We start from the raw sequence: 24310 nt of genomic DNA on the forward strand, positions 1-24310 counted from the left end.
TACGAAGGAATGTGGAATGGGGGTGAGTTTAGATATGCTTCAGGACATGCTTTATACCTCCAAAATCTCCCAGCTACTAAGCTAGCTGATAATGGAAGCAAACGGAGAGCTTTCTCCTATGACATGCTGTATCTGTTTGGCCATCTTCATCCAAACATTTGGTTGAGAATGCAATCTAAAGTTGAGTGTCTGTCTTTCTATCTACTTCTTCGTTGGTAAGGGCAATAGCTGTAGGAATCAAACAAGGCAATGGGTTTGGGGCTTTGCAGCCTGTGTGTGCTTGGTGGATGAAATTCCTGTAATATACGTTAGAGTATCTTGGAACAGGACTCTCGCTGTATTGAGCAAGAATTATCCAGACTTTGAACTTCTAGATGAACACTGAAGAACACAAGAAGAGTCCATTCAAAGATAGCAAATCCATCATTTTAAAAGGTTGAGAATGCCCTGTGTCCAAGATCCAAACTAACTGAACAGTTGATCAGCAAAAATAATTGAGAGCATTCGCAGCAAGAGTCCAAACATGTCTATCTTCAGAACATAGAGGAAAGCACAACCTCAGCTTGTTCAGATCCACACTTTTCACTGCATGCTTGGGGCCTGATAACTCTGATCCCTTCCTACTCCTTCTGACAAATTCCTATTTGTCTGCAGGACTCCGCCCCCAAATAACTTGCCTCTGAGTTCTCCACTACTTTCTAATGTTCCCTCCACCCTGTCCTTGTTGGACTAACTCCTCCATACTGACTCTTCTGCATCACTAATGATGGCCCTGTCTCATTATCTTCTCTACCTGCCTATAAGGCCATAGGAAGGAACTGTCAGTCTTCCAACGTAGAATCAACATGGTCTACTATACTACCTGGCCTTTAAGAGGCACCAAAGGCTAATTAAAGACATGGATATATAACACAGTTTAGGCCGAGGATGTAGACAGCTGTGTCTACCACTGAGAAGAATAATAAGGGAAATGATGCTCATCAGGACTCCAAAGGAACGCATCTTACAGTGACTATTCGACATTCTAAAAGGAAATCTAATGGCTGTTCACTGTGATCTTCCTGGTATGGTATCCTCCACAATCTCTTCATGCTGAAGTTTCACTAGAACCCAAAGCTTAGCAGGTTCTGTCTGGAAATCTCTCTGGCATAACTCCTTAGAGTCTGGCAGATAAACAACCTGGTCTTCGTTTCTGTGGTTGACAAGAAAAAGATAAAAAGAAAAAGAAATCTTGTTTGATACTCTGATTCTACAGCCTTTAGCAGGATGGGACTCAAGCCAAGGCATATTCGGTGTCAAGGTTGTTGCCTGCATAATTCTCCTGCCTATGTCCATCCTTCCCTTTTTATACACTTGACATCCTTGGGATTCCAGATAGCCTATCGTTCTACTATTTCCATCCCTTCACAGTTATCTATCTATCTATCTATCTATCTATCTATCTATCTATCTATCTTCTATCTATCATCTATCTATCTATCATCTATCTATCATCTATCTATCTATCATCTATCTATCTATCTATCTATCATCTATCTATCTATCTATCTATCTATCTATCTATCTATCTATCATCTATCTATCTATCTACCTTGTCATGGTCTATAGCACTCAGCTTGTAGCATTTATAAGTGTTCTTTTCTTACTTTAGTATTAATATTTCATCCCCAGGCATCTTCTGAGATATTCATTGTACACTGTGCTGAAGACCATTTTTGTTATGGGTACTGCTAAGTTTTTCCACATATGGGCCTTAATCAGTTGTATTTCGTCACTGCCCTCAGAAACTGGATGAAATCAAAAGAAAGGAAATTTTATCATTGGAACATGATTTAAAACCACCAAATTATCAAAACAACAATTAAATACAAATTGAATTTTATCATCTCTATAAAACAACTCAGACAAATGACAGAATGTGGTGCCATCAAGGCTGACATCATGTTACACAGATCACAGCTGTGGTCTCCATCCAGGCTTTCCTACACCCAGCTGCCTTCAGACACAACCCAAATTCCTTCCTGACATATAAAGTGCTACAAAAACTGTAAAAGACAAGAGAAGAGACTTTTGAAGTTTGGGAAGAAAAATCAACACCCCAGAGATAGTCTAAGAACTCAAATCTATATGTAGAGGAAGAAGGTAACACACACATACAAGCACATGCACACACACATGCACAACTCATACACACACATACACACACAACATGGCATGTCCTCTTTTACCATAAGCAGGGAGTTAAAGGGCATGGTTTAGTCCTAATTCAGTCACCAAATGGTAATAATAATTTTGTCCATTTCTTTTTGAGTGTGTAAGTTCTATGTTTATGGGTGAATGTTTGGGAAGGCAGGCTCACCTGAGTGCAAATGTTCACAGAGGTCAGACGAGTGCATCAGCTCTCCTGAAGGTGGAGCAGTAGCCTGTGAACTACTTAATATGGATTCTGGGAATGAGAGTGCTCAAGTTAACCACAGAACCATTTCTCCAGAGGTTGTCCAAATCTCTCAATTCATAATATCCGCAGTAATCATTAAAGGGCTCCAAAGCATAAAATCCAGTTCCTATCCATAAGAGGTACTAAAAATCCACTGTAGAGATGAATGCAGACTATCCTTCTCCCTAGTTGCCTTGAGGGAAGACAAAATATTTATAATTATGTGAGTCCCAATATGAGGACTAAAAAGAGAAGAAAAACAGAAACTAATGATCCTTAAAGGAGATTCAATAGGCTATTGTGGGAGTAGTAAGAAGAAACAGAAAACCCAGCGTCTGAAACCAAGACTCTGCCTGTGCTGTGTAACCCTGGGAGCATACTGGACCAGGCCGGAGGTCAGAATTACAAGAAGATTCACTCCAGGAAGACCAGAGTAACAGGAAGACCAGAGAACCCTTCTGACTCATGTTCATGGCTGCAAGCCCGTACATCAACCAACTGACATTCCATTTTGCTTTCTAATGTCTGTTTATATTACCTTGGGTCATGTTGTGATTCCAAGGCCTTTTATAAAGAAGTATATAACATTTACAGAGGGACACACTGGAATTAATGTAAGCTAATGTTTTCAGAAATAGTATTAAGGACACTGAAAAGGTGTTTGGTACACAGTACATGGTACTTCGTGGGTTTGTTTGTTGAAGGGTTGATAGTTGCTTGCAATTATTAATATTCACTTTTTGCACATTTTTCACTTGGTAAACATTAAGAATTAGAAATGAAGGACCCTCCAAAATGAGTCATTTATTAAAGGCTTGGTACCTAATGCTTCAAGTTCAGAGGCAGAATTTTGGGGAAGTGGATCACAAAAGCTCTGAGTTCACTGGTGGATCAGTAAGTAGGTTAATGACTTCATCATTTGTTGGCGTTAGTGGCAGAAACTGAGAGGCGGAGGCTCGTTAGAGGAAAGGAGTGACTAAGATATGTCTCAAATATTGTAACTGCTGCTTACCAACTCTCGTGAGCTCTGTTTCTGCTGACTCTGAACACCTGGTGTAAATGTAATCATTCAGGGTTTGTCATTTTGTGACTGTATTGTGTCACTTTGAACATATTCTGGATTCATCTGTGCTGTAGCTATGTCAGGATATTTTCCCATTTTAAAAAGGAATATCATTTTAGTGAATGCATATGCTCCACTCTGCATATTAGTTCATCTATTGATGGATGAGGGATGCTTCTGCATTTTAATTATTGTGAATACTCCACTGTAATGTAAACATAGAAATATTTCCTTGGAAGTCTACTTTTAATGTTTTAATTAAAGTAAAATTACTTTCCCCTCTAAACCCTCCCCTTTATCCCACCCCTTCTCAAATTCATGGCCTCTTCTCAGTTATTATTGTTACACACACAATATATATTTAATTTCTATGTCTATAAATATATAAATAAAACATATGGGTCACATTTGCTTGTATGTATGTGATTTCAGGACTGATTTTCTGATACTAGATAACCAATTAAGGGACTGACCCTTGAGGATGACTAATGGATGACTAATTTCCTCTCTGTGTCTCTGTCTCTGTCTCTCTGTTTCTCCTCTCTCTTCCTCTCTCTCTCTCTCTCTCTCTCTCTCTCTCTCTCTCTCTCTGTCTCTCTCTCTGAAGTCCTTAGTTGCTTACATTTCTTTGTCTAGGGGTAGAGCCCCATAAAGAATCTCCCTTCTATGTTAGTGTATCTATTGATACTGTCAGTAGCTGTTCAGGTCTTATTTTGGCAACCATATTGTTGAGATCATGGATATGGCTTCTTCGTTATTTCTAGGAGACACACTTCATAGCAAGTATCTTAGTCCTCTGGCTCTTATAATCATTCACCCCCATCTTCCGCCAAGTTCCATGGGCCATATATGCTGTGGTTGTTTTATAGATTTAGCCTATGGAGCAAGGTAGCACATGATCAGGTGTTCTCTGCATTTTGACCAGTGGTAGCTTTCTGTAATGCTCTCCCTCTGCTGCAAAGATAATCTTCTTGGGTAAAGTGTGAGAGATACTCTTACTTATGGGTGTAAGAATACATATTATTTAGAACGATATTAGGAATGATGCTGGTCTAGTAAAATGGCAGTACGAGATTCTCTCCTTAGGTCCATGGCCTCACTAGTTGGGTACTTTTCAAGGTTTCTAGTACCAGACATAACTTCCTTCCTGCTGCATGGGTAAGTCCAGCTAGATAACTGCTGGTTGCTACCAAGATATGCATGCCACCATTGCAGCTTCTGGTGTATCTCACCAGTTGGTCTTCACTGTGGTTGATAGGTATCCCAGCTGAGTAGAACTGTTGATTTCATTGCTTCCCTGCCAACTCGCATAGCAGCTTCCAATGCTCTAGGCATCAGTCCTTTGGAAGGACACTTTCAGGTTATATTCAGCTCAAATCCTTTTTTGAATCCTATGTATAAAGTATATGGTGTCATCAGAAAGAGGGACTTACTTTTAACTACTGAGAAACAACCAAGGGCAACATAAATAGCCTATTCAGTTTTGTAAGTTTCTTGAATTCCCCATATATATTGAGAGAATAACCCAGACCCAGAAAGACAAACATTTGAGTGTTTTCTCCTCATGCATGGTTGCTAGCTCTAAATCTTCAAATGTGTGACTTGACTCTAGAGTAACCTAAAAGGCCCAGAAAGTAAAAAGGGAGCATGGTGGGATGAGGAAGGAGGAAGTACTAGAGAAGAAATTAGCAGGATGCAGATGTTATGCAGGGGTTGGGGGAAAGAGACAGGCAGGGCTTTAACTGAAATGGGGGAAGGGAGGTCAATACAGAAGGAGAGGGAGGAAAAAAGAACAAATAATCCTAAAGATTTGAAAGGAATAATAAGGAATTATATTATTTTATATGTCCCTAAAATTATATGCAGCAATATAGTTGTATTGTACAACACACACATGCACATATGCACAGACACATGTACACACACAGAAATACACACACACACACACACACACACACACACACACACACACACGTTTTAACTGAAGTGACACCACTGATAGAGCCATAGACCATCTAACCAAAGTCCATCTCCAGTTACGGGAAATCTCTTAAGTTGTTGGTCTGGTGCTAGTATTTGCAGTTCACAGACACAGCATAGGGATTTCAACTTCTTCAGGTCTTCGACAATACTTGCAAATTAAAATATCTCAGTAGTCATCCCCCTGAATGTGAGGGGGATCTCATGGTAGCTTTGATTGGCATTTCCACAGTGATTAGTCATGTCAAGTGTCTTTACATCCTGTTACCCTTTGTATAGGAAACTATCTCTTTAAATACTTTGTCCACTTTTGAATCTGGTTACGGTGTTTTTGATGATGGTGTAAAGAGTTCTCTCTTATCTTTCTTAGATGCTAATTCCTTAAAGATAAATATGATTTGCAAGTATTTCCTTCCATTCTGTGGGTTGACCTTTTCTCTGGTTTTGGTATATATATATATATATATATATATATATCTCCAATGTCTCAGTCCTTTCCTTTGGTGTATGAGAAGTCATTGCTAAATCCATTGTATGTAATGTTAGGTAGTATTTTCAGTGTTCTTCATTTTCACAGAAAGAAAAATTACCTTTTCCCAGCTCTCCTAGAACCCTCACTTGGAAGAACTTGCCGCTCAATGACCCTGGCACCCTTTCTGACCTCCTAGGAGGTGCTTATCCCTGAATTCTCCTCTAATTCACTGGTGCACAGATCAGTCTTTCTGCTACCATCATACTATTTTGATTACTGTCCCTTGTTAAGAATTTGGGGAACCAGGAAGTAGGAGCCCTCTTTCTAGCTTTGTTCTTTTAAAAATCATGTTGCCAAGCTGGGTTCTTTTAAGGTTCCACATACATTTTATAGAGTAAGTTTCTGAAAAATGTCAATGGTTTTTTGATAAAAATTACATTAAGTCCGTGAAGCTGGATATGTTTTAATCTCTATATGTAGTTCCAATTTCTTTCAGAAGTAGTTTATAGTGTTCATGGTATAAGTTTAATCTCTCTTTAGTTAGTTTAATTTCTACTTTGTTCTTGTTGGTATTGCTATAAATGGGATTTGTGTCTTGGCTCTCTTTTCAGGTTGTTCATTTTTACTATGCAGTAATATCACTAATATTTTGTGCTTCGTTTGTATCTTATGAATTTATGAATTTCTTGTATCCTAATGAGTGCGAAGCTACCTACCATATTAAATTTGGACACAGAGCATGTTACTCTGCTTTCAATTTTGATGCTTTTTTAATCCTTTTCTTGCCCAGCCACTCTGGGGTAAGATCTCGGGTATTAACCTGATGTGACTGTCCTGACGATGTGCTGTGAAGTCAGCTACGTTGCCTTTTTCCTGACAGGCTCTTGTCTGTCCCCATGGTGCATGGTGCTCACTGTGAGTTTTTCAGGTTTCCATTTGTCTTGGGGAACTATATTCATTCTTTAGTACGAAGATTACTTTTTTGAAAAATAATGCCATACTTCAACACATGACAGTGATATTTAAGTCGTGGAACTTGTTCACAGCTCTGCTGTTTCCCGTGTTTCAGATGATTTTGAGCAAAAATGCCCTACATCTGTTTCTGGCTAGTTGGGAAAGCCCTCACGAAGTGGCATTTGTATGTGATTTAAAATCTGCAGTATGCTTCTCTATTCACGCCGTACTTTAATGTGTGAAGAGAATAAGACTTTTCAATGGCACTTGGGAAAAGGAAGCAGAAATCGTTTCCCTGATTTCACAGCATTTTCCTCGGATAGTTTATTTCTTTTATTTGCCCCATATTCTGTGGAAGGCTTTTGTAGAGGATGATTTATTTATCCTAGTTTGATTTACTCTGAACACTCTTCTCTCTTTTCAGTTTAAAGACATTTCAACTCACTGCCCAGACTCTCATGTGTGTCCAATAGACAGACATCTGCAGATCAAACCACAAGGCTGTGACACTGAAGCTTTGGCAAGAACCCGTTGCTATAGTTTGAATCTGGAGTAGCTATCAAAGGCCCACATGTTAAGGTTTCATCCCGTGGTGTTATCCTTGGAAGGTGGTGCTCTTCAGAACCTGCTACCTATTGGGAAGTACTTAAATTATGGAAGTATGCCTTTGATGGAGAATATGGGACCCATTGTCTTACTCTTTTGCTTTTTGGTTTAAGATAGAAATGGTTTTACTGTACCATGCTGTGCCACTTTCCGAGCTATTTGTTTCTTTGTGAGTCAAGCTCTCTTTCAGCTGGGTACCAAGGACATTAGGTCAAGAAAGCTTGTTATGGTGGCTGCTACAGTGACGATAAAATTAACCCTCTGTCCTAGTTAGCGTTACCTATCAATTTGACACAGCCTATTTTTGTGGGAAAGGAGACTCTCAATGGAAGAATTGGATTGGTCTGTAGTCCAGTCTCTAGGGAAACTGTGTTAATTTTTAATTGATGGGAGAACATCCCGCCCACTGTGAGTGGCATCACTCCTCGGAGGAGGTAGTTCTGGACTTCTCAAGAAAGCTAAGCATAGACTATGTGCAGCATCAAGCTGAGTTCTCCCTGATTTCTCCCCTGGCTATGAGTGAGTTCTTTGGTAAGGGGTAAATACTGTGTGAAGTAGATACTAGGCCTGCCTTCAAATTACTGATTGAGTTCCTGTCCCAACTTTACTCAAGATGGACTGTCATCTAAAAGCTGAATTAAACCCATTCCTCTTCTGAGTGGCTTCCAGCTATGGTGTTTGTCCAGTAACAGAATGAAAGCAGAACATTCCCTCTATCTCAATGCCAATTGGTTCAGGAGTCCATAAGGTTCTCATATCATTTAAATAGAAAGTGAAACTAACAAAGACTTTGTGACTTCCTAGTATTAAAGCAACCTGAATTGGAAAAGCTCAGGAATGGATGAAGCAGAAGGAGACTACCTGTGGGAAGTTGGCAGGAACTGTGTTACAAGGGCCACAAGAACACTTCTATATTGTTTCCCAAAGTTTCTTTTTACTCTTTTGCCAGAAGTATGGTAAATAATATTTCATAATACTAATAGCCAAATAGGTAACAACATAGGGAGAGGGAAAGAAAGAATGTAAAATGTTCATAGTAGAAACAATACACTTCAGCATATACTTCTGTTGAGACAGTTCACCAATTAGTAAAAAGGAAAAGTTCATTTATAAGGATAATCTAATCTCAACTTTAGCCATTGGATATTAAATAGTGATTTTGAAGATTAACTGAAAAGTCATTAATAATACTTTCCTGTGACTGTATCGCAGTATCAGATAAGTTAAATACTGTGGTCTCTGGACTAGAATGTTTTCCCATATTTTTTGTTCCTTCTTTTCTCTGTGACAAAGTGGCTGTTGAATACAAAATTCAAAGCACTTACCACTGTTATCTAATATTTGTCCTTGTCACACTTCCAAAATCTTGTCAGTATTACTCAATAATTTTAATTTTTTAAAAAATTATTCAAGTAATAGAGAATTAAATGTGGTGTATGAATCAGAGTTTTCTAGAAAAGAACTTATAAGATGGATATACACATATACATGCACACATGTGAACACATGTGCAGGTGTTTGCACACACACACAGGGATTTATTAGAATGGCTTTATAGGCTGTGGTCCAGCTAGTTCAACAATGTCTGACTACTAATGAATGGTCCAAGAATCTAGTAGTTGTTCAGGTCACAAGACTGGATGTCTCTGCTGATCTTCAGTATACACCAGAATCACAAAGAACTGGGTTGCAATGCCTTGAAAGGGTAGACTTGCCAGCAAGAGTGTGAACGAGCTGACAGAAAACAAGCTTCCTTCTTCCATCTACTTTATATAGGCCACCAACAGAAAGGTGGCTGTGATTAAAAGATTAAAATCTCCCCACCTCAAATGATCCACATTAAAAGGGGGTCTTCCCATTGCAAATGATTATTAAGAAAATAATCTCTCACAGGCGCATCCAGCCACTTGGGTTTTAGTTAATTCCAGAAGTAGTGAAGTTGACAACTAAGAACAGCCATTACAACTCGCCCCACTTATTGTCATCTCGACACACAATTACATCTTCTTATGCTATGCTTAATTTCCAAGTGAAAACAATAACCACATTATAATTACACCTAACATGATATAACCATCACATGCACAATGGCAAACACATTATATTTGTCTAGGTAATAATCACACCTAACACTATATTGTACCTTGTACAACCTCAGGCACATTATGAATTTTAGAATAGGTGGCAATGTCCCTTGAGAAACTATCTTAGTTAGGGTAATGATTGCTATAATGAGACACCATGACTGAAAACAACTTGGGGAGGAAAGGTGTGATAATTTTGTTTTGTTTTTTGTCTTGGGTTTTGGGTTTGTTTTTTTTTTTTTTGGTTTGGTTTGTTTCTTTGTTCATTTGTTTGTTTGTTTTTGGTTTACATTTTCACATTCACTGTTCATCACTGAAGGAAGTAAGGACAGAAACTCAAATAGAGCAGGAGCCTGGAGGCAGGAGTTGTTGTAGAAGCCATGGAGGAGTGCTGCTTATTGGCTTGCTTCTCATGGCTTGCTCAGCCTGCTATCTTATAGAAACCATGACCACCAGCCAAGGAATGGCACCACCCACAATGGACTAAGCCCTCCCCCATTAATCACTAGTTAAGAAAATGCCCTATAGACTTGTCTACAATCTGATCTTTTAACACCATTCTCTCTGTCTCTGTCTCTGTCTCTCTGTCTCTGTCTCTCTGTCTCTCTGTCTTTCTCTCTCTCTCTTTCTGTGTGTGTCTGTCTCTCTGTCTCTCTCTGTCTCTCTGTCTCTCTCTCTCCCCTCTCCTTTCCTTTCCTCTCCCCCTCCCTCTTTCCCTCCATCCCTCCCTTCCTTTATTTTTAAGACAGGAAATATTTTGTTTAAAATCCATCAGTGAAATGGATGGCTGGGGTCTTTGAAAAATCATTCATATTTAAGGCATAAGTCAGTAACTGTATGAAAGTACATATTGCCAAATACAAATTTACTGATCAGACTATAGTTTTCTATGTTGGAACAGAATAAACCTTACTGTGAAAGCAGTACATTTGTAACATTTAATTTAGTATTCCTCTCCTTCCTCACCCTTTCTTTCAACAGAATCCACACCAACCTCCTCATAATTCTTCTCTAGGGAAGCTATGTCCTTACAGGCCTTAGAGAACTCCCCCTCCTCCATGCCCTCATCCACATACCAGTGCACAAAGGCATGCTTGGCATACATCACATCAAGCTTGTGATCTAGATGAGTCCAGACCTCAGCAATGGCTATGGTGTTGCTCAGCATGCACACAGCTCTCTGGTTCTTCGACAGGTTGCTACCAGGTATCACAGTGGGTGGCTGGTAATGCCAAACCTGAAACCAGTGGAGTACCAGTCCACAAACTGAATGGTATGCTTGGTCTTGATGGTGGCAATGACAACATTGACATCTTTGGGAACCATATCACTATGGTATAACAGGCAGCAATCCATGTTTTTACCATGTCACATTTCACCATATGGTTGGCTGGCTCAAAGCAGGTACTGGTGATCTCTGCTACAGAGTGCTGCTCATGGTAGGCTTTCTCAGTAGAGATGACAAGGGTATATGTGGCACAGGGAAGTGCATTTGAGGGTAGTGTACAAGATTAGTCTGGAATTCTGTCAGATCAACATCCAGGGCCCATCAAATCCGAGGGAAGCAGTGAAGGAAGGCACAATTTGACCTATCAACCTGTTTAGGTTAGTGTAGATTGGCTATTCAATGTCAAGGTTTCTGTGACATATGTCCTAGATGGCCTCATTGTCTACCATGAAGGCAAAATCAGAGTGCTCAAGGGTGGTGTGGGTGCTGAGGATGGAATTGTAGGGCTCAACCACAGTAGTGGAAACCTGGGGGGCTAGGTAAATGGAGAATTCCAGCTTGGACTTCTTTCCATAATCAACAGAGAGCCCCTCCATTAGGAGGGATGTGAACCTAGAACCAGTTCCCCTGCAAAGCTGAGGAAAACCAAGAAACTGAAGACATGTGTACCAGTCAGCCAGTTTTCAAATTCTGTTCAAGACAAGGTCTATGACCATGTAGTGGTCAAAGAGTAGTTACCATAGGCACAATTATTGGCAGCATCTTCCTGCCTTCCTTCCAGCTCAGGGTGGAAAAGCTGACAGCAGATACCAGTACAAACTTCATCAATAACTGTAGGTTCCAGACCTATGAACATTGCCTGTGGTAAATGCTTGGAAGCGCCTGTCTCACTGAAGAAAGTGTTGAAGGAGTTAGATCCTCTCCCACTTGTCTTGTCACTTGACTTCTGGCTATCAGGCTGGCCAACAGGTATTCTAGGCAATAGAGCTCCCAGCAGGCATTGCTGATCTGACACCAGGCTGGCCAACAGGATGAAGGGACACTCAAGCATGGTTGCTGCTTTGTGGTTGCCAGGCAGATGGTGGAGGCAATGAGGAGGTGTTATTTCTTACAGTGTGATTTTTAGGTGGTCGATGTAATTCTTAATTGAGTTTCCCACCTCCCAGATGACTTTAGCTCATGTCAAGTTGACATAAAAAAAATACAGTGACATTAATTTAGTATCTCAAACTTAAATATGATTACCACTGATAAAGTCTCCTAATTAATGTTACATTACATGATAAAGAAATTGAGGAAAAAACACAAATATCTGTACAAACACATTTTTAATAAAACATGACAGAAACATGTCAGTTATAATCCTCATATCTGCCGCTAATCACATGATCTTATCCGGTATTTATAACCACCTTCCTCTAATACCTATTCGGTATTTCCTTCGCTCTTTGCAAGCACCTCAGCAAGTCTTGGCTCTTTTCCTGGAGGAGTGACCCATGCCTTCATCCCTAATGGGTTTTTGCTCTTTGTCATCCTGCCTGAATTAGGCTATTGGTCATTCTGCATGGATTAAGCTGTTATAGTTTCCTATTGACTTTAATCACAGAACGTTCTAAGACTAAGAGATGTTCTAAAGGTTCTCCTGTACTACAGACCTAATCTTCCTTGTAGGAGAAGCAATCCAATTTCCCACTTGGGAATCTGGATCAATCAGTTCTCTTAGCATTGTTATTCCTGTCTTAGCCTTTTGGCTTAAGGTTATCAGAAACCCAAAGTAGCGAAGGGGAAGTCTGAGCTTCGAGTTCAATGGACTACTTATTGTATCTCCTTGCTAAGAGTGCTTCCCACTTTGGAACCCAAACTTCTAAGCCAGAAGAAGTTATAGTCACAGGGACAGTTAGCAAAAATGTTCCTAGTAAGTCCCTAGGGGTCATGGTGAGTGGAATCATTTCATTTTATACCCCTTCTTTCCTGGACCCATCAATCTCAGCTAGAAAGAAACTATACCATGTATTGGATACTAATCCATATACCTCCTTTTGTAGAACCCTGTCCCAGCCCTTGAGGCTGCTACCACCTAATTGGCACTATAACTGTATTTTTAAAAGGCCATTCTACCTTTTATTGGACCGGCTGCTTCAAGATAGTGAGCAACACTGCAGGATCAGTGGATTCCATAATTGTGTACCCACTGTCTCACTTCTTTGGCTTTAAAGTGATCTTCTTGTTCAGTGCAATACTGTGTAGAATACCATGACAGCAGGTATGGCATTCTGTAAGTCCACTGATGGTGGTTTTTGAAGAAGCATCATATGAGAGACAGGCAAATCCATAACCAGAATAAATATCTACTCCAGTAAGGACGAAGAGGTAAGAAATAGGCACAGTGCTATCAGCCTCCCACCAGGTCACTGACTGATGAACCTGAGGAATGGTGCTCTATCTGGGGCTCAGTGGGAGGAGAGGACCTTGGTCAATGCCCCAGTGTAGGGGAATGCCAGGGTAGGGAAGCAGGAGGAAGAGAGTGGGGGTGGAGGAGCACTGTCATAGAAACAGGGTTCACCCCCCTCCCTGCCTCTATATCGGGTTTCTGGAGGGGAAACTGGGAAAGGGAATAACGCTTGAAATGTAAATTAAAAAAATATCCAATAAAAGAAAAGAAAAAACTAGGTCTTTGTATTTCTTAATTAATTCATTAAGAGAACTTCCCTCACAGGTGCACCCAGCTGTCTGGATTTTAGTTAATTCCAGATGTAGTCAAACTGATAGCCACGCATAGCCCTCACAGGTGGCTGACAACAGAGAACGAGAATAGTAAGACGAGACTGAGCGAAGTCTCTCATTTAAAGCCATTTCTGTGTTCTCCTCTAGGAAGTTTAAGTCCAATGACAAACTGAAAACCACGTCCTAAAAAACCTAAGGGCTGGAGAGATGGCTCAGTGGTTAAGAGTACAGGCTGCTCTTACAGAAGACCTAGGTTCAGTTCCCAGCACCCACATGGTGGCTCACAGTCTTAAAAATAGAAAACTAGGCATATTCTCAGGTGATTGGTGGTGGGAGTAAACCCAGAAGATATTTATGACTTCTAAATCCATGTGACTTCATGTCTTAGCTGTCACTTGTGCTGCAATAGAATGAATACTTCCAATATTGGATTTGCTTCTGTGATGTTAGGAAAGAAAGTAATTTTTAAAATGTCTTTGCACTGTTGAGAATCAAACCGGGGACTTTATGCTTCCTTTATGCTTAAGTGCTCTACCACTCTTCCCTTGGCCACAAAGAATTCCTTTTATTAATGCCATTATTCTTGATGGATAAACAGGCAGTCAACAGTCTGATCAAATTTCACATCATATAATCTCATCCTAGGCACACTGGACTTTAAAATCAAAACAAAACAAAAATACCAAATGAACTGAAAATTAATTTAACAAGTAGAAGTCATTTGACCAAACCTTTGTTGTCCCCTGAATGTCATTCAATCAGCAATACTCATGGGTGGTGTACACCTTATTCTAGAAGACAGGCAGGAGTAGACTGAGTCCCACCTTCTTGACACTTATAGGTTAGCTGGGATATCCAGGAACATCCAGGGTGGCACACGGACACAGAAAATCAGCCACTAATTGGGATGAGCAGATGGGATTAGGAGGGGTCATCACAATGTCTATAATATATAAGGGCAAGGCAGTTGGACCAGGTGTGAATCTATGCGTGATGCCATCTCAGTTATTTTTCTGTTGCGATGACAAAGCACCATCACCATGGAAGCTTAAGGAAGTTGGAGTTGAAGGTAAGAGTTGATCACGATGGGATGAAGCCATCACACCATTATGAGGAGCAGGAAGCTTAGCGCACACATCTTTCACAGCATACCTGGAGCAGTAGAGCACACTGGAAGACTAGGCTGCACCTCCTAAAGTTCCCTGAACAGCACCAACTGTGGACCAGGCGTTTAAATATAGGAGCCTATGAGCATCATTCGTCATCTAAATCATCACTAACGTTGTCTGCGAATTACAGCTACTGCTGAGAGGGAATAAGACAGGAGGACTCAGATGGCATTTGCATTGAAAGCTTTGGTGTGACTGAAGAAGGATTTTGAGCTAGAAAATGATCCACTCACGCACCATGTAGACACCAGTGCAGAGAGATAGTTGGAGACAGTTTGGTTTGGATAAACGAAACAGTGTTTCAGGTAAGCAATTCTAGATCCCCAAGAAAGGAAGGAGGAGGGAGGAGAAAACATTCTAATTTAGGAAAGTATTTGAAAGTCAAGGTAACAGGCTTAACAGGCTATGAGTCCGGGAAATCAGGGAAGGAAGGGGATAGAATCCAAATGATCAGTTTGTGTGTGTGTGTGTGTGTGTGTGTGTGTGTGTGTGTGTGTGTGTGAGAGAGAGAGAGAGAGAGAGAGAGAGAGAGAGAGAGAGAGAGAGCTATCTTGGTGAGACACTGGGTCAGAGGAAGTATTTTAGTTTCCTTTTCTGCTTTTCCCTCCATAGTTTCATGTATATAGTTGAAAATACAGTTAAAAGGTAAGGGAGTCTATTGAGATCTTAGACCTCCTAAAGGAGTCACTGAGTAAGTAGTCATTACCTCTAAAGAAGCCTGAGCTCAGACTTTAAGCCTGGAATTGGAAGTAGACTGTTCTGTCCCTGTTTCCATTAGACATGGATCAAAGCCAGGTGCTAAAGCCTCTGGCCCCAGACACCCAAATGACTGAACTCTGCTTGCCTCTGGGGCTGGACTCTGCTCAAATGCATGTGCCAACACAACACAAGGTGTAGCCATCAGAGAGGAGGGAGCCTCAAATGAGAAAATACCTCCTGTAGCGCATTTTCTTAATTAGTGATTGATGGGAAAGGGTCCAGCCCATTGTGGGTTCTACAGAAAGCAGCCTGAGCAAGTCCTGAGGAGCAAAGCAGTAAGCAGCACCCCTCTATAGCCTCTATATCATTTCCTGCCTGCCCTGCTTGACTTCTTGCCCTCACTGCTTTTCATTAAAAGCAGTGAATGAAATAAACTCTTTTCTTCCCAGGTTGCTTTCAGTCATGGCATTCTATCACAGTAGAAGTAATCTAACTAGGACAGACGTACTTACTCTACAGGAGTAAGACCTGGAACAACAAGTTTCTATCAAATTAAAACAATTAGGATGTGAAAGCATGGCGGGTAGAATTCTATTCTTTCTCCCCAAATTAGTGTCCCACACATACTTAAAGGTGAGCATAATAAATGTTTCAGGAGGTGATCAGTGAAGATTTATAACTTCACTGAAGAAAGAAAAAGGGGTGGGAAACAGAGGGGAAGGAATATTAGCTCTTCTGTAGTCAGAGGTAGAAACAGAGGGCAGTGTCAGTAGCATGACCCTTTCTACACTGTCACCCTCAACACTGCACATAATGACTGTGAGGCTCTAAATAACCAAAAATAAATGTAAGCAGGAAAACCTATGCTACACACACACACACACACACACACACACAGAGAGAGAGAGAGAGAGAGAGAGAGAGAGAGAGAGAGAGAGAGATATTCAGGATTCACCAGACCTTTCAAATGTTGAATGGGGGAAGACCTGGGGGCAAAGTTTCATGACTGAGAAATGAAGTGGTTGGAGATGGGATATACATGGATGAGAAAGTGTCACAGAGGAAGAGGCAGCAAGCTGCACAAAATGTAGCAAACACATCACATCAAGTGGTACATTTCAGAATTGCTCATTATCTTTGCAAGCAGACACCATGGGTACCTGGTCCAGCATCAGTGGGAAACTGAGAGCCGGAGAAAAGGGAAGACCTGTGTGCATAGAAGGAAGTAGCCAAGGTGCATGGGTTAGTGGGAATGGACAAGGGGAAGAATGGAAGCTCTCAGGAAGCCAGGAGAAACCAGAGCTCCAGGTGAGCCTCAAACACACCAGCATCTTATTTGCCTTGGAGCCTTTCCATCTCCCTGGCTTCATGCTTCTAACTCTTCACCTGCCACCTGGACTCAATGCGTCACGTTCCTGCAGAGCATTCCAAGAACCCTTAACCCAAAAGTAAGTTCTCTCCATAGTATTTACCACTGTTGAGCGATATATATTTATCTCAGTAGCATTTATCTAACCCTTGTCTCTCTTATTAGGTATACCCACATAGGGCCAGGAATCATGGCTTATTTGATCATTATCGTATTCCTAACATGGTACCAGGCATCGCTGAGGTTCCTTGATCTACTCCTTAGTTCTACACACTAAGAGATAACCAACATTTATTTCTATAACACAGGAACAAATGTATTCTGGTGACCTCTTCAGTGAGAAAAGTAAAGTTTTAAGACTGTAGAAATTGAATATTACTATGATAATTATCAAAAGACATAGAGAATGAAAAAATGATGGATGCTTAAATCAAGAATCTTTCTTTGACTTTTTCACAAGCGGTCCTGGACTGGACTGCAAGGGGCTTGCGGGAGAAGGGTAGTTGCCAAACAGTGCATGTACCACCGTCATCCTTGTCACAGAATTTCGTGTCTAGTGAGGACTTCAAGTGACAGAGAACAAGCAGATGCAAAATAAAAAATGTATTTCCCTGTAGGAGTGGGAGTGTTGGGACATTTTTCCATCCCAACTTTCTCAAAGGTTTTGCCTTAATAGCCCAAGAATCTGAGATGCTCCATTCACAATCCCAGAATGCATTTGGCTTTGACATGTGCCATCAGTTCATGCCTCAGGAACCAGGCATGATTATGATTTATAACTCATAATTAATAATAAGCATTTATATTTCAAAGATTAAAATAAGTAGTCAATTAAGAAGTGATCAGTCAATGTGTAGTTTTGCTTTTGATAGTGTTGATGAAGAAGATGAAGCCACCTCTCCTACTATGCTCCAAACACCCTCCTTCTTGCTGTTTTTCATGTTTCTATGCCAGAGGCTGCCACACTCTGTAGATCCCTTCTGTAAAGTTGCTGAACCTTGAGTCATGATTTCTGCTGTCCTTTAGTCTTGCCCTCAGGTGGTGTGTGGTTTTTTACTTAAGGGATCTTTCCTATCTACGCTCATTTTCATCCCCAGTTTACTGGTAGGTGAAGTTTAGTGAGCTCAGGGTAATGACAAAAGGGAGAGACAAGAGCTGACTACCTCTGCCTTAACAAGAATATTGAAATGTTGCTACACTGGTCATTAAAGATGAGAAAGTCCTCAGAAGAAAGTAAGTATATTGTAACAGCAGCCTACAAAGTCAAGGATCTTCTGAGAAAAACATGATAGCCTTCTTTTTATTTGCATTACTGAGCCTCTCTAGGACCTTGGGCACTTCCTTGTTCCCTAGGGTAAGTATGATATAGCAGAAGCTTCTGAATATCTACGGACTATGATCTCCAGGAGCTTGCTAGAGTGTGTCCCTCTCCCCTTGTGTTTGAGAAGTCAGTATAGTGGGGGGACTGATGGAATTAGGGATGGCATGGGACAAAGAACACCAGTTATGGCTGCCTATACTAGTACTACACATAAAAGATATTTTTGTTCAGTTTGAGATACCCCTTCAATATGACATCATAAATGAGTATATTATTAGCCCAGATCCCCCTTTTTCCTTCTATCAATGCTTCTTTCCTCTATACCTTCATAGAACTCCTCAAGTGTTCAACATGGGTCAAGAGATACAATTTCAAAGAGTTTAAGCATCACTGTCACCACAGTTATGATGTGGGCCCTGTGCCATTGCTAGATCTTAGAGATGGGTTCCACAGTTTTACCTGTAAGGTAATGCAAATTGAAGAAGGCTATCTCTTGATACAAATTGCCCAATTTATAGAGTTTCGGCAATGAATACTAAAACTTCGTTGTTACTTCTGATACACAGTGTTCCTGAACCAGTTCTCCACTTCCCTGAGCTAGATGTTTTAATTTGGGGATAGCAGGTGAAATTTAAATATTAGCATATGATCGAATTTTTATGCACAATCCTCCAGAACCTCTTACTTTGATAACAAGCAATTAATTTGTGCATGAAGCACAGAGGTACTTTTGGTGCTATGTTGAGAAGTTTATATTAGATAAGCCGTCTGGCTACTACACAGCAGGTACAACTGAAAAGCCCATGGGCAGAACACTACCCGAGTTTATTTCTTACATAATCTGTATCCCGTATTAGCAAGTGGTACCAACTAAAATTAGCTAATCATCCCAGCACTGGTTTCTTTCACCCCATGGCTTTGGCAGTTTTGAAACAAATTTTCCACCAATGCTACAAATGGGAAAAAGGAATAAAGTATTGAATACATTTACAGGTCCAATTTGGCAGTGGCTTACGGTAATAACATGGCCAGGATTTAGTCACATGCAAGAAAGCTGAGACACTGTGCTTGGAGGGAAGAGATAGGGCTGTGCTCATCATTAGACCCTCTTTTCTGCATTTGTCTTCTCCCTTTCGATACCTTCTCTCTGATCCTTCACAAAAAAATGTATTTCCTTTTTAAACCTCTAAATGTAAGCTGACCAGTGGAGCTCAATGTGGGGGATTTAAAAAAGAATATGATGAACATAGTGGAGCACGTGTCTCTTTTATATGTTGAGGCATCTTTTGGGTATATGCCCAAGAGTGGTATAGCTGGATCCTCAGGCAGTTCAATGTCCAATTTTCTGAGGAACCTCCAGACTGATTTCCAGAATGGTTTTACCAGTCTGCAATCCCACCAACAATGGAGGAGTGTTCCTCTTTCTCCACATCCTCGCCAGCATCTGCTGTCACCTGAGTTTTTGATCTTAGCCATTCTCACTGCTGTGAGGTGAAATCTCAGGGTTGTTTTGATTTGCATTTCCCTTATGACTAAAGATGTTGAACATTTCTTTAGGTGTTTCTCAGCCATTCGGCATTCCTCAGCTGTGAATTCTTTGTTTAGCTCTGAACCCCATTTTTTAATAGGGTTATTTGTTTCCCTGCGGTCTAACTTCTTGAGTTCTTTGTATATTTTGGATATAAGGCCTCTATCTGTTGTAGGATTGGTAAAGATCTTTTCCCAATCTGTTGGTTGCCGTTTTGTCCTAACCACAGTGTCCTTTGCCTTACAGAAGCTTTGCAGTTTTATGAGATCCCATTTGTCGATTCTTGATCTTAGAGCGTAAGCCATTGGTGTTTTGTTCAGGAGTTTTTTTCCAGTGCCCATGTGTTCCAGATGCTTCCCTAGTTTTTCTTCTATTAGTTTGAATGTGTCTGGTTTGATGTGGAGGTCCTTGATCCACTTGGACTCAAGCTTTGTACAGGGTGATAAGCATGGATCGATCTGCATTCTTCTACATGTTGACCTCCAGTTGAACCAGGACCATTTGCTGAAAATGCTATCTTTTTTCCATTGGATGGTTTTGGCTCCTTTGTCAAAAATCAAGTGACCAAAGGTGTGTGGGTTCATTTCTGGGTCTTCAATTCTATTCCATTGGTCTATCTGTCTGTCTCTGTACCAATACCATGCAGTTTTTATCACTATTGCTCTGTAATACTGCTTGAGTTCAGGGATAGTGATTCCCCCTGAAGTCCTTTTATTGTTGAGGATAGCTTTAGCTATCCTGGGTTTTTTGTTATTCCAGATGAATTTGCAAATTGTTCTGTCTAACTCTTTGAAGAATTGGATTGGTATTTTGATGGGGATTGCATTGAATCTGTAGATCGCTTTCGGTAAAATGGCCATTTTTACTATATTAATCCTGCCAATCCATGAGCATGGGAGATCTTTCCATCTTCTGAGGTCTTAATAGCCAGAAACTGGAAAGAACCCGGATGCCCTTCAACAGAGGAATGGATACAGAAAATGTGGTACATCTACACAATGGAATATTACTCAGCTATCAAAAACAACAAGTTTATGAAATTCGTAGGCAAATGGTTGGAACTGGAAAATATCATCCTGAGTGAGCTAACTCAATCACAGAAAGACATACATGGTATGCACTCATTGATAAGTGGCTATTAGCCCAAATGCTTGAATTACCCTAGATCCCTAGAACAAACGAAACTCAAGACGGATGATCAAAATGTGAAGGCTTCACTCCTTCTTTGAAAAAGAATACCCTTGGCAGGGAAGGGAGAGGCAAAGATTAAAACAGAGACTGAAGGAACACCCATTCAGAGCCTGCCCCACATGTGGCCCATACATATACAGCCACCCAATTAGACAAGATGGATGAAGCAAAGCAGTGCCGACTGACAGGAGCCGGATGTAGATCGCTCCTGAGAGACACAGCCAGAATACAGCAAATACAGAGGCGAATGCCAGCAGCAAACCACTGAACTGAGAATAGGACCCCCGTTGAAGGAATCAGAGAAAGAACTGGAAGAGCTTGAAGGGGCTCGAGACCCCATATGTACAACAATGCCAAGCAACCAGAGCTTCCAGGGACTAAGCCACTACCTAAAGACTATACATGGACTGACCCTGGACTCTGACCTCATAGGTAGCAAGGAATATCCTAGTAAGAGCACCAATGGAAGGGGAAGCCCTGTGTCCTGCTAAGACTGAACCCCCAGTGAACTAGACTGTGGGGGGGAGGGCGGCAATGGGGGATGGGTTGGGAGGGGAGCACCCATAAGGAAGGGGAGGGGGGAGGGGGATGTTTGCCCGGAAACTGGGAAAGGGAATAACACTCGAAATGTATATAAGAAATACTCAAGTTAATAAAAAAAAAGAATATGAAAATATACATCCCCTCATGTTCTATGAATTTGCTTCATAATCATGTATTTTAAAAGGTGTGATTCAAATGTTGGCAAATATTAGTAGATCTCAGTTGATATGTAAAAATTGATGATAAAATATGCTAGATTTTTTTTTATTAACTTGAGTATTTCTTATATACATTTCGAGTGTTATTCCCTTTCCCGGTTTCCGGGCAAACATCCCCCTCCCCCCTCCCCTTCCTTATGGGTGTTCCCCTCCCAACCCTCCCCCCATTGCCGCCCTCCCCCCAACAGTCTAGTTCACTGGGGGTTCAGTCTTAGCAGGACACAGGGCTTCCCCTTCCACTGGTGCTCTTTCTAGGATATTCATTGCTACCTATGAGGTCAGAGTCCAGGGTCAGTCCATGTATAGTCTTTGGGTAGTGGCTTAGTCCCTGGAAGCTCTGGTTGCTTGGCATTGTTGTACATATGGGGTCTCGAGCCCCTTCAAGCTCTTCCAGTTCTTTCTCTGATTCCTTCAACGGGGGTCCTATTCTCAGTTCAGTGGTTTGCTGCTGGCATTCGCCTCTGTATTTGCTGTATTCTGGCTGTGTCTCTCAGGAGCGATCTACATCCAGCTCCTGTCAGTCGGCACTGCTTTGCTTCATCCATCTTGTCTAATTGGGTGGCTGTATATGTATGGGCCACATGTGGGGCAGGCTCTGAATGGGTGTTCCTTCAGTCTCTGTTTTAATCTTTGCCTCTCTCTTCCCTGCCAAGGGTATTCTTGTGAAAAGCTCTCAGGGAGAACTTTCCCTCGGGATGGAGACCCTCCAACTCAATGACCAGACCGAGTCCACAGGATGCAATCAGCAAGAGGATTTGGTTTATTGTCGGGATACACAGGCACAGGCACCTGTGGGCGCTTCAGTCACCCGGGGGACTGGCGCGCCCCACGGAACCAAGGATGGGCTTTTTATAGGATTCTGGGGAGCAGAAGCAAGCATACAGAAGCAGATGCATGGTTACAGGGATATAATTGGTGGATTCTAATGTGGCAAGGGTTCAGCCCGGGGCAAGTTTCCTAGCTACCTTCCTGGAACATAACGACTGACTCAGCCCCCCACCAGGGTGTGGGACCTCTCCCGGGGCTTTTCTCATTGTCAGGTGCTCAACCGCAGTCGTCCTGTTGCCGGGCCTTCAACCATGCACATCCTGCTTGGCAGCCGCTGTGTGCTCAGTGTTCTAACCTTTCCCTGAACCAGTCATCTTAAGTACAGCCTTGCAAAATGGCGTTACTGCTGCTAAGCTGGGGTCTTTCACTTGTTCCCCTTTTAAAGAAGGAGTGAAGCATTCACATTTTGATCATCCATCTTGAGTTTCATTTGTTCTAGGCATCTAGGGTAATTCAAGCATTTGGGCTAATAGCCACTTATCAATGAGTGCATACCATGTATGTCTTTCTGTGATTGGGTTAGCTCACTCAGGATGATATTTTCCAGTTCCAACCATTTGCCTACAAATTTCATAAACTTGTTGTTTTTGATAGCTGAGTAATATTCCATTGTGTAGATGTACCACATTTTCTGTATCCATTCCTCTGTTGAAGGGCATCTGGGTTCTTTCCAGCTTCTGGCTATTATAAATAAGGCTGCGATGAACATAGTGGAGCACGTGTCTTTTTTATATGTTGGGGCATCTTTTGGGTATATGCCCAAGAGAGATATAGCTGGATCCTCAGGCAGTTCAATGTCCAATTTTCTGAGGAACCTAGATTTAAAAGTAATCCAAATTGTATGCTTCATAAGAAGACTAGGAAAGAGAACGTCAAAATATTCACATCTTGATTCTTGGACCCTTTGCTTTGCTCTTGGTCTGTATAACATGAATCACAACATTCTTTTCAGACATACACATGTCTGATGGTGATTTTCAGAGGGATGTGCTATCAGCTTGGTCTCAGTGGCCATTCTCATTTAAACTCTGTCTACATTCTAAGCAGTGCTACTGAGCAGTCACAGAGAGAGTGCGTTCAAGTGAAAATGCATCAGAAATCAGCATCAGCAACAGGAGAGCCGCTAAGAAGCATCAGAAGTAGAGAATGCTGTGAATGAAGAACAGACGGAAAATGAGACCATGTGATTAGGAGTCCCAAACCATTGGTATAAGCATTTGCTCGCCGGTGCTGACCCTTTTATTATACTTTAGATTGCATTATTCTGAATCGTGAACTGCAATGAGCTGGGAGTTGTGTAGGAAGGCACTTTTGGTGCCCATTTTATACATTTAGGAATGCAGTGCTCTGGGTTGAAGCCCTCTCACCTCCAAGTTCCATCATGCCACGCTGTGTGGTCCATTGAGAAATATACTTGGCAAACTATTAAGATGATTTATTTTTTAAAAAATTAAAAAGAGGATGTTTACGCTGCTCCATTCTATAATGAATACAATGAGCTAAATAGAAAATATATGCTATGAGAGTTCTACTCTCTAGGAACGTGTGCCTGGCATATAATCAGCTGTCCCATTACTTCACAATCCAAGGTGACACTTCCTTGTGATCTCCTTATACTGTTAATTCAAGCTTTAAATTCATGGCATTTCTGGTTCCTATTTTCTTTTACTAACAATGTATGGATGTATTTGCTCTTCTATCTGTCTGTCTATGTATCTGTCTTTCTGCCTATGTATCTGTCTGCCTGTCTATCTTCCTGAATCTTCAATTAAGTTTAGGAATTAAAAATGACAATGAAAGTTAATAGACAGAAAAACAGAAGCTGGGTAGTTATAGGGATATGAGTCATTTATTAACTTTGTCCCTCACCAAAGCAACACCAAAATCACTGTGTTC

The 24310-nt window shown here is 41.1% G+C and overlaps 1 protein-coding gene and 1 pseudogene across 4 annotated transcripts in view; one reads left to right on the forward strand and one right to left on the reverse strand.

Moving 5' to 3' along the window:
• Positions 1–24310, forward strand: part of Etl4 (enhancer trap locus 4) — an 817363-nt gene that overhangs the window by 56503 nt on the left and 736550 nt on the right. The window lies entirely within an intron of this gene.
• Positions 10540–23797, reverse strand: Tuba1a-ps6 (tubulin, alpha 1A, pseudogene 6; annotated as a pseudogene).

This window comes from Rattus norvegicus, chromosome 17 (assembly GCF_021556685.1).
Source record: "Rattus norvegicus strain SHRSP/BbbUtx chromosome 17, alternate assembly SHRSP_T2T, whole genome shotgun sequence".
NCBI lineage: Eukaryota > Metazoa > Chordata > Mammalia > Rodentia > Muridae > Rattus > Rattus norvegicus.